Genomic DNA, 10,782 nt, shown 5'->3' on the forward strand with positions numbered 1-10,782 from the left:
TGAATTGTCATGTAAAGAACTGCGTCAAACTTGGTTCAAAAGCTATCGATTGTGGGTTCCCGTTACGGATGTGCTGTAGCAAACTTCGGAAAAAAAGAAGTGTAAGGAAAAACACACTCCGTCTTCAGGTCACGAGTGGCCTACCGGGACCCTCCGACCGCCGTGTCATCCTCAGTGGCGGATGCGAATAGGAGGGGCGTGGGGTCAGCACACCGCTCTCCTGGCCGTTATGATGGTATTCTTGACCGAAGCCGCTACTAATCGGTCGTGTAGCTACTCAATTGGCATCACGAGTCTGAGTGCACCCCGAAAAATGGCAACAGCGCATGGCGGCCTGGATGGTCACCCATCCAAGTGCCGACCTCGCCCGACAGCGCTTAACTTCGGCGATCTCACGAGAACCGGTGTATCCACTGCGGCAAGGCTGTTGCCAAGAAAAAAACACATGGTTTGATAATTCTAAACTGACAATACAACATAGCATCATCTCGATTTCCTGGTGTATTAGAGATTATATACTGGAAAACAGCATCGGAAACTGGACTGTTGATTAATACTGTTTATGACTATTATGTTTTCTGTAGAGATGTGTGTTACGTAATTTTGATTAATGACAGTGGTCCAATGGGAAGTATCAACACGATCGTGGAAATAGACCAGTCGCGTACTCGAAAATACTGCAAAGGACGACTTCTCAAGAACGAAACTGATCAGATTTTGGTATTCATAGGCATAGAGAGAGACTCAAGAAAATGTTTCACTGTGAAGGTCTATTCCATGACTGAAGAAACGTTAGCGCCTCTTATTAAGAACTTCAAACAATACTGATATTTTATTCCGCCCCAGTCACGCGTTCGGTGTATGTCGCTTGCAAGCGTTTAGGAAATTACCGGACTCTTGTGCCAGGGTGTTTCATTTCTGCACAAGCGCAGCTGTGATCGTGCTGCTATACTTCTCCCCAGCGCATCCTACAGATACTCCATGGGAAGTCGGGGGAATGTGCAGGCCGGTCCATTCGGCGGACATCATGTCACCTTAAGAGTTAATCCATTATGGCAGTTCGATACCGTCGAGCATTGCCATCAATTTAAATGTAGTGAGTACCGGACTCACCCTCGAAAAGACGCAGATGGGGAAGGAGTACAGTAACATAACAGCGATGACTGGTGAGAGTACCGTGTTCAAAGCTTTGAAGGTCAGTACGTCCTGCAACATTATACCTCCCACTCTGCAACACCTCGGCCAATAAAACGACCATGTTCGACTATGTTTTTGGATGCATTATGTTATCAAACATCGCGTCATAGGAGTTTGGATGCGGAATCACTACTCAGACTGAATCTTCCCCCATCCGAGACACCGCTGCTCGTTGGTATAGTGCCTATACTCTTGACACCATCGCAAACGGTTCCGTAGATGTGCGGGTGTCAACAGAAAACGACGTATTGGTCATCGAGCAACGAGACCACTCCCATGCAGTCGCCCTGCCACTGTAGAGCGTGAGATTGCGTGCCCTGCAGTCCTGTTAAATGTGGTTGCAATTGTACCCACTCCTTGATGTCGGTCCCATGTAGTGGTGGTCTGCATAAGCAGTTACCTGTGGTTGGCCACGTTTTGCAACGTCGAGCAGCATTGCCTATGGTTCGGTGCTCTTCCTATGTACGTGAAATAATGCTGTGAGCTATTCCAAACTCCTCAGGTACACTCGTTACATGTCGTCCTTCTTCCAGTATTCCGATGATTCTTCCCTATGTGAAGTAATCCCACTACAGTGCACCGTTAAGGCTCGCTGATTGACACACACTATCTTTCCCCATTCCTTCAACTGCCTTGGTTTGCGGGATCAGCCTCATCTAGCTCTATAGTCACACCGATCTCATGGAGTGTGACGTCCAGCTTTCTACGCACGACTGGAGACCTCTGGCAACATCCTCTCTCACTTTCATTCATATCTTCCAAATAGTTAATGTTATATTAATTTAACTACCACATCCTTAGATTTCAGAGCAGCATATTCTTTTTTGTAAGCTGTGTGAAATATTGTTGTCCTTTCGAAAACTGTGCCTTATTGTTTCGTGTGTTTATAATGTATAACGACTTTACCAACTATTGTTGTTTTCGTAACAAAAAGCAGTCTTATACAACTTTCTGTCGAATTCGCGAGAATAAAAACCATGTGTCAGTCCGTGATTTTATTTGCCTTTTCGTGAGATATAATAGGTCCTGAACGTCACTTCTCGTGTATACAATTTTCGACAGTCTGAGCTGTATATTCAAATGCTTTTGGACATTCTAAATCGTAAATTCGAATTATACCTAGTTAGAAAAAGTTAGTCTGTCTGGATGAAAATACGGTCCCTCTCTGTTTCCCTCAACCCCCTCCCTTCACATACACATGCAACACGAGCGCGCACGTACGCATACACACATAAATTGATGCAGTATTAAAGTAAGTCACAGATCTCTTCCTTTTTGTGCCAATAGTCGCATTACATTTCATATGAAGGTAGCCTGATATTGATAATACGGGTTTTTAGCTAAAGACGTAATTATATAAATTAGTATATCCTTGCAAGTAATTTGCACTATATTCTGATCAGTCAGCACCAAGTAATATAGTAATGGAGAAATAAGAAGTCAGAGGGTTATTTATAAAATTTGTTAAATTTTGAATAGTAGTAGCAAATATTGGTCTCAGTGTAAAAACTGTACAATTTGGTTAACTTTAAAACGCATAAAAAATAGATATTGCCTTCGTAAGATAAATTTTATTTTCTAAAAATTCTTTATTTTACAAATATTGTATGAAAGAATGTTAACAGTTATCGTGTGATTACCGTTTAGCCTTCGGCTATATGAATGAATGTGCGGACTTGCGAAAAGCCACGTGGAAAAACAGGTTCTAGTGAATGCATTTTTGCCCTTTTAAGCGTCTGATCTTGTGATTTATTAATGGTCATAGTGAAGACTCCTTTTATTGGGAATTGTTTTCGTACCATTTGGAAAGCCATGGATGGAGCAGAAGGTGTGAGGTTAATGTGGGATACGTGTATAGTTTCATTGGAGTCAACTGATTTAGCAGTGATAATGTAGTCGCTTACGGGGGATACCACTAATTGTATAGCATTAACTAATCCTATATTAGCGTTAATGTTTCTAATTAATATAATAACAGTATTTTTCTCTTAAACCAAATGATAATGTTGTTAGCCGGACGAATTTAAAGAGTCCAAGAATTCTACGGGTTACAACTACACACTGTTTATTTCTTCAAGATGGACAGAATCGGAACTCAGGTAAACCTTTGCCTCTCCAAGTAACAAATTGGAAATGACATGTTCATTAATTGTCCTAAACCATTTTTGGGCATGAAATCGCTGTTGAATAGAATTGCGAAACATTTGGTTAATTAATTTCTATGGTATTCATTATGGTGGTAATAAAATTATCGTAATTCCAATAACAATGTTTAGGAATTTTGATTACTGCATTGAAATAATCTGTTTGATTTTATAAATCGCCGTCACCCAACTTACGTAACCATAATGTTAATATGCGACGACATGGCCGATCGTTTAATTGTAACCTCAGCAATGGCTCTTCTATTTTCATGTCTAACGACGGGTAGTAATTGACGGAAATTTTCAACAAACTGATTTATTTTGCCTCCCTAAGGGTCATTATTATTCATGATGCCCCTTAGAAGTCGATCGACAACACCTAGTGCGTCTTTGAAAGTAAACAACTCGAAACACTGTTGTACATAATAATAAAATGATATTGTCACTAGACGGGGCCCTCTAAATTGTTTACATTGTCGTGTATGGCATAAATCGCGTAACAGACTAAGCTTGCATAAAGAATTCAAACAAGTGTAAGAGCTGTCGTGAATGTTAGTTGATCAGAATATCAATAGATGTCACCTTTTACACTTCTTTAAACTATATGTATTTTTTTCGTCATTAGTAATGAAGATATCTCGAAGATAATCACTCAGTCATTAATTTTTGTTAAGTAATATGGAAGATATGGCGTACCGACCAAAAAACATCGTTCAGAAATAATATATACTATTACTCAACATTTCATTTTGGTCATATAACTACTCTGAGTAGTTATATGACCAAAATGAAATGTCGAAGGAATAAACTAAGCAAAATGCGTTCTGCAGAAATATTTAATTACGATTTATTATTTTGCAGATATTATTTTTTCTGAAAAGTGCTTAGTCACACATATCATTTATCCAATATTTAATAAAGACAGAGAATTATTCGCTATTGCATAAAATCTGAATTTCTGATCACTCTTGTAGTACTTGTCATACAAACATATACTACTCAGATCATCTTTTACCTTACATTACACCGGCACGTAAATTTGGATTTGCCAATTTTAGTGGTAGAGGCTAGACGGGTGCTCTTCCTGTTGCCACTCCTTGTCCCTGGGGATAGAATTTGTTCACTTCAAATGTCTGTGTCTAGTGTTATCCTAATTGGAAGTCTGAGAACGTATTTTCCATACGTTTATCAATCGTGTAAATGAGGGTACCACCTAGTCAGATGCGGGAAATATTCTAAAAACCAACACACGGTCACCGTTACATCTGCCTTCGTCGTTGATCCATCGGCCGGATTCGATCCGAGGCCAGCACGCCTCTCCGAATACTTGAAGCGGCGTGCTAAGGCCCGTGACTGTCTGAGCGGTCATATTTCAGGCTCACAAAAAACCAATTAATCAAGTGCACCCCAAACAAGTGGGCAACTCATTTGGATGAAACATCGCGAGAATCTCACAGCTACCACCAACGTGACGCATTAACTTAATGTAGTATTAAGAGTTATTGGTCAATCTGTAGAGTGAATTTTCAATGAAAATGCCAGCTTTCGTCAACGTCCACCATTATCTTCGTCACGAAAGCACCTGACTGTGGAAGAACTAACGGAAATAAAGTAGTCGCACCCTCTAAATGGGTTCAAATGGCTCTGAGCACTATGGGACTTAACATCTATGGTCATCAGTCCCCTAGAACTTAGAACTACTAAACCTAACTAACCTAAGGACAACACACAACACCCAGTCATCACGAGGCAGAGAAAATCCCTGACCCAGCCGGGAATCGAACCGGGGAACCCGGGCGCGGGAATCGAGAACGCTACCGCACGACCACGAGCTGCGGACGTCGCACCTTCTGTGTTGACCGTTTATACTGGCGTAAACGGTGAAACTCATTTGCAGCGTCTGTATTTTCAGTACGATACAAACTGATGAACGAAAGCATTATGACATTATGACCTCCGCACACTGCGAGAGCGAATAACAACTGATGGCGTCTCGGCAACGTCGACACTGTAAGAAATGTAAAGAAGCGGAGTAGAGACAAACGAGAAAGCATTCTGGCTGCACACGGGATTAAAATGTGGAAATCCACAGGTGTAAGTGACTCAGACAAAGGACTGATTATTATAGCCCATGCCTGGGAACAAGCATTTTGGAAATAACGAAGCTGGTCGGGTGCTCCTGTCTTATTGTCACCGGCATCTATGGATAGTAACTGAAGGATAGTGAAACCACGAGTAGGGGACAAGATGTAGGACGTTCACCACTCACCACATAATGTGGAGATCGGCAGCTTGTCCGCTCTTTGAGCAGGTTAGGCAGCGATATGTGGCAGATATGAATGCATAGTACAATGATAGTTCAGTTTCAAGTGCTTAGGAGTATACCTTTCAGCACACATTGGTCAAAATGGAGCTCCGCTGCAGACAATTACTATTGATCTCACGTTGAGGCAACGACATCGGCAGTTACGATCGAAGGGGCCACGGGACAGAGATTGAATCTCTTATCTGTTCATCCACGTCGCTCAGTCGAATGAATAACATTTCTTGTTATACCAGGTCGATGGGCGTGTCCAGATATGCCGTCATCCAGGCGAACTGCTGCTGGAAACACGTACCGCACCGCACGGCAGGCCGGTGTAGGAAGTATTACGCTTTGGAGGAAAAAATTTGGAAATTTGTGGTAAGGTCTTATGAGACCGAACTGCTGAAGTCATCGGTCCCTGAGCCTACACACTACTTAATGTAACTTAAACTAACTTAGGCTAAGGACAACAAACACACCCATGCCCAAGGGAGGACTCGAACCTCCGGGAGGGAGAGGCGCACGGACCGTGACAAGGCGCCATAGACCGAGAGGTTACCCCGCGCGGCCTTTGGAGGAGATTCAGCTTGGTAGTAATCGAAGGCTACCTAAACGCTATAAACTAAAAGGAGGTTCTCATGGACCACCTGCAACTTTCCATGCGTGATGTCTTGGCCCATGGCAGTAGCACCTTCCAGCAGTTTAACTGTCCGAAACGCAAGGCCAGAATCGTGCTGTAGTTCCTGAGGAGCATAGGGGTGAAGTCACGCTGATGTCTTGTTCATCAGATTCGCCTGATCTGAACACATTGCAAAGAATCTGGTACGCCATCTGGCGCCATATTTGTGTCCGCAAATCATCGGCCCGTAATTTACTGGAATATCACGAACTGCGATTAGACATCCGGTGCTGCCACATAACTCAGCCAAATGTGAGCGAAAACGCTCTTAAGTAGTTGATCACGCTTTGGCTCATGAATGTACAATACGGGGCAGCTGGTGCACAGACTTTTGGTGTTACCTGCTTCCTTCCATATTTTGCTCAGTGTGAGTGTTGCACATCTACTGTAATTGTTGACACACATCGTAATGTTTACAGTCACTTTCATAACCCACACTCAGTAGTGAGCTACAATCCGTGTCTGCTCAAGCAAGGTTTTGCAGCCATTCATAGGGCTGTCATTCGGTAATACCCGATTTTTCTGTTCTTGTTCGGTTCAGCGCTAGTAAACTTTTCGGTTAGACCAGTGGTCGTCAAAAATTTTTGCTCAAGAACCAGTACTGATACTGTAGAGAGGCACCTAGGGCTGGACATGCACTGGTGTAATTATTAATTTGTAACGTGTATAAATTAGCGTGATAAGACCCCCGACTAAACTAGCCATAGTAAGGATGCGGGAAGTTTGCCGCGGCACCAAATACCGATCGTTAGAACTCTGCACGATTCGAAGTACTTTGTGTCGACTGTCCTCAGGTTCAGGGTGTCCGCCTGGTTAGCTGAGTTGTAACGTGCTTGCCTGCCATGCAGCGGACCCGTGTTTGATTCCTGGACAGGTCTCCGGTTCTCCGCCCGTGGACTGGTTGTTGTGCCGTCTTCTTCATCATCATCATCATCATCATCATCTTGTCACCATCGACCCTCAAGTCACCCGATGTGGCGTCACCTGAAACAGACTGGCACCCCGCGGCCTAGCTTTCCTAGACGGGATCTGCCGGCCAGCCATACCACACGATCATTTCATTTCATTTCATTTCTGTTTCAAACTCCTGTCACACTCAGCGACCCAAAAAGTGTGGCACTATAATTTCCGGCTGAAGTGTTTTTGTGTTGTCTGCGTGAGCGGATGATTAATTCGATAGTAACAGTAACTGAACTTATACTGAAATGCATTATGCAATATGCAATATGTAATATGATTCCTAATGAAATTACAATGAAAAGTATACCCTTAGCTGCATACAGGCGTTAATACAAGTCAACGGGGACAGTTGAAAATGTGTCCCCCGACCGGGACTCGAACCGGGGATCTCCTGCTTACATGGCAGATGCTCTATCCAGATTTTTTTAATCTCATTTTTCTCTAAATCGTTCGAGGAATTTGTTCGTAGAGGACGTCCGATGACACCCGTCCAGGTTGTTCGTTAATCCGTTCCCTCAGTTTTTTTATTACAGAGGGTAGCTAAACCCTCTGACCGAACACGCTGAGCTACCGTGCCGTCGATCCATCTGAGCCACCGAGGACACAGAGGATTGTGCGACTGCGGGGACTTATCTCTGGCACGCCTCCTGTGAGACCCACATTCGCAACTTATTGTCCCGCACTATATTCATAGTGCCCCTGCCCATTATACTCATTTCTCGCGGCTTTACTGCCGAGTCCCGTAAACAGTTCGGGCACTGCACAGATGGTGAAACGGCCGGTGAGCCTAAGCTATATGTATATGAAGATGGTATCTGTTATATCCTAGCCAGTATTGCCAACCGAGCCCGCTGCCAAAAGGTTGGCAGCATCAAAGTCCGGACGCCGTCCGCATAAGCAGCGCCAGCGATACAGGAAATCGCCGCAAGTCTGCGCGCGCCACCGCTGGCTTCTGGCTTCTTAAGCGCTGGAGTCTCGAGCGCTAGGACAGTTCTGTATTCGCCGCTCAGTAGTATACTCGCCACCGATTTGTGTACTTGCTAGTCAGTTGTGTGTTCATCGCAGCAGAGTTGTTGTTTGTCGCCAGCCGACGCTGATCTAGCCGCTCCGACTCGAACTAGACAGATTTCTGTAGACACGGAGTTCACTACTGTGTTTCTGTATCTTCGTTAATAAAGATAAGTACCGACTTTTATTTAATCAGAGTGTTTGGGTTTTCATCTTTCTGTTCACTGTTCCAGCGGACCGGTCGGCCCGCTATTAAAAGTGTGGCGGTGACTTCGTAAGCCGTTTCTACAGCGAAGTGTTTGTCGCTACGAATCCCGCCACAAAAGTATCTGTTCTCCCGGCCTTAGTTAAGGCTCACCGGCCATTTGACCATCTTCTTCTGTGCAGATGCACAAACAGTGCCCGAAATCTTAAGGGAATCGGCAGTAAAGCCTTGATTTAATTTATTTTCCCCTCCTACAAAAATGTACCACATTTGAAGATTTCCGTCTCTAGAATGCTCATTCGCGAGACTACTTTACTTCGGTCTGAAATATTTAGCAGAGGAGGTGATCCGTTCGTGTCGTGCACGCCCGTGAGTTGTCAGTATGGGAAGAAAGGCAGTAAAACATACTCTCACCTCACATTCTCAGAGGCCACAGTGACCGCGCTATTTACTCCTTTGTCCCTGACGTAAGCAGCCAAGTTCAACTGGAACATGACCGGAATCATCAATGTCAGTTACAATTAAGTAGGTCTTGAAAATCAGATCTATTGTCCGAGTAAGTAGTTTCCTTCGTTACTAAGCAGAAATACTTATACTCTTAAGAAGATCTTAATGTTATATGACGTTTTTGGATTGGGCTGTTAATTTCCATAAGCATATGCGGTTTAGAATCGCTTTGGCGCACAAATACTTGACTCGTGCCGTATGCAGCCCACTGGCCGCAGTTTGACGACTCTTCGTTGGACTGTCGCACGTAACTACTGCCACATTTACATGAAGTACTGTAAATTTCTGTGGGTCTGAGACCCAGACCATCATTAAGAAGGTGCAACATCTCGTTCATTTCCTTAGGCAACCAAAAACGATTTTAATTCAACTTCTAACATTCATTAAATTTTCTTGATGTTTCTCCACATAACGGATGGACAATCGTGTACCGATCTTGTGTTGCCTGAATAGACTTAGATTTGCATTTTCTGAGATAGACGACTAGATTTCAGTGTCCGATAGCCATTTCGTCTGAACACAGGAATTAGATGTTTTATTTCAGCTCTGAGATGTTTCTCGTCCAGTATCCTTCAATCATTATCAGTATGCTCGGCTCATTTGTCATTTCGGTTCGATGAGGAAAACTCTACTCGGTGAGAGAGCGATCTGGATGTGTCGGTTTAGGATAGACGGCGTGTCCAAGCCGCCAATCTAACATCCGCCGAACTAGGTTAGCGTCCCTTGCTTTTGCATTTTCGCTGTGAATTTTATGTTAGGATTTATGCAGTTCAAGAAATGAATTAACTGTTGCAGAGTCTCCTTTGCGTGACAAGAAATAAGATCATTTCACAAACTCGACGATAAGCAGTATCGTTCAAAGCATGCTCTTCAAAATTCCGTACAAAACAATTAGAAACTGTCGGTGGCGAAGGTGAATCCCTAACCATTCCACAGGTTATTTTCTAATATCTGTCACTACGCTAGAAGTAAGTGGTCGTCAATTTGAGACGGAATAATCTGACGAATCCTGGAGTGAAGTTGTTGGCGAGCGAACTCAATGTATCTTCAAACGTTCAGAAAAGGAGATACAGCGTCGAGACTGGCCATAGCTGTGTCTGTGCCTACCCTTACTTTCTTTCCAATGTCAAAGCATGAGTGATGCGGTTTCCACAGCGACCATACAATAATTTCGTTAGATACTTTGCGAGTTTGAATGTTGGGAGCTAATTCCGCTAACGATGGTTCCTAGCCGTAGGTCTCTTTCGTGCAGTTTTTTGACTACCGTACAATCCTGAATGCCTCTGAATACACCTGCATACAGATTTAGGAATTTCACTAATGCAGGTAACTTTGCTGATAAACAATTTGTGTTGCAGACAGTTCACTGAAGGTAATAAGAGGCTGCAGGTACTCGGAAGTCATAATAACATGGGTAATTAAAAAGGTGCTTGGAATTCGCATAGGAGGGCGGGTCGGACTCTGAGCCAACCTGCAACTCTAGATGCGTCAGCGAAAGCGAGTGGCCAGTGTTCTCTGGGTGGCGTACGGTTCAGCGGACGCGCCTCAGTTGTGAGAACTCTGAGGGCCAGTTTGCTCAGGAGTTGGCGGTAAACTTTGCAGGGAATTCACCGGAAGCCGCTGGCTACGAGGGACCAAATTGGGAGAGGGAATGGCTCATTCCCACTGACCGAGCAGTTACGCACAGACACTTGTTTGTTTTGTGAAGCACTCACAGGATGCTGTTTGTCACCATTGTTGTATACATTCAAAACAAACGCTTTTCTGTCGCTACATT

At 43.8% G+C, this 10,782-nt stretch overlaps 1 pseudogene; it reads right to left on the bottom strand.

The window, feature by feature from the left end:
• Positions 1–314: 314 nt before the first annotated feature.
• Positions 315–432, bottom strand: LOC126177588 (5S ribosomal RNA; annotated as a pseudogene).
• Between the last annotated feature and the right edge of the window lie 10,350 nt (positions 433–10,782).

This window comes from Schistocerca cancellata, chromosome 3 (genome assembly GCF_023864275.1).
Source record: "Schistocerca cancellata isolate TAMUIC-IGC-003103 chromosome 3, iqSchCanc2.1, whole genome shotgun sequence".
Taxonomy (NCBI): domain Eukaryota; kingdom Metazoa; phylum Arthropoda; class Insecta; order Orthoptera; family Acrididae; genus Schistocerca; species Schistocerca cancellata.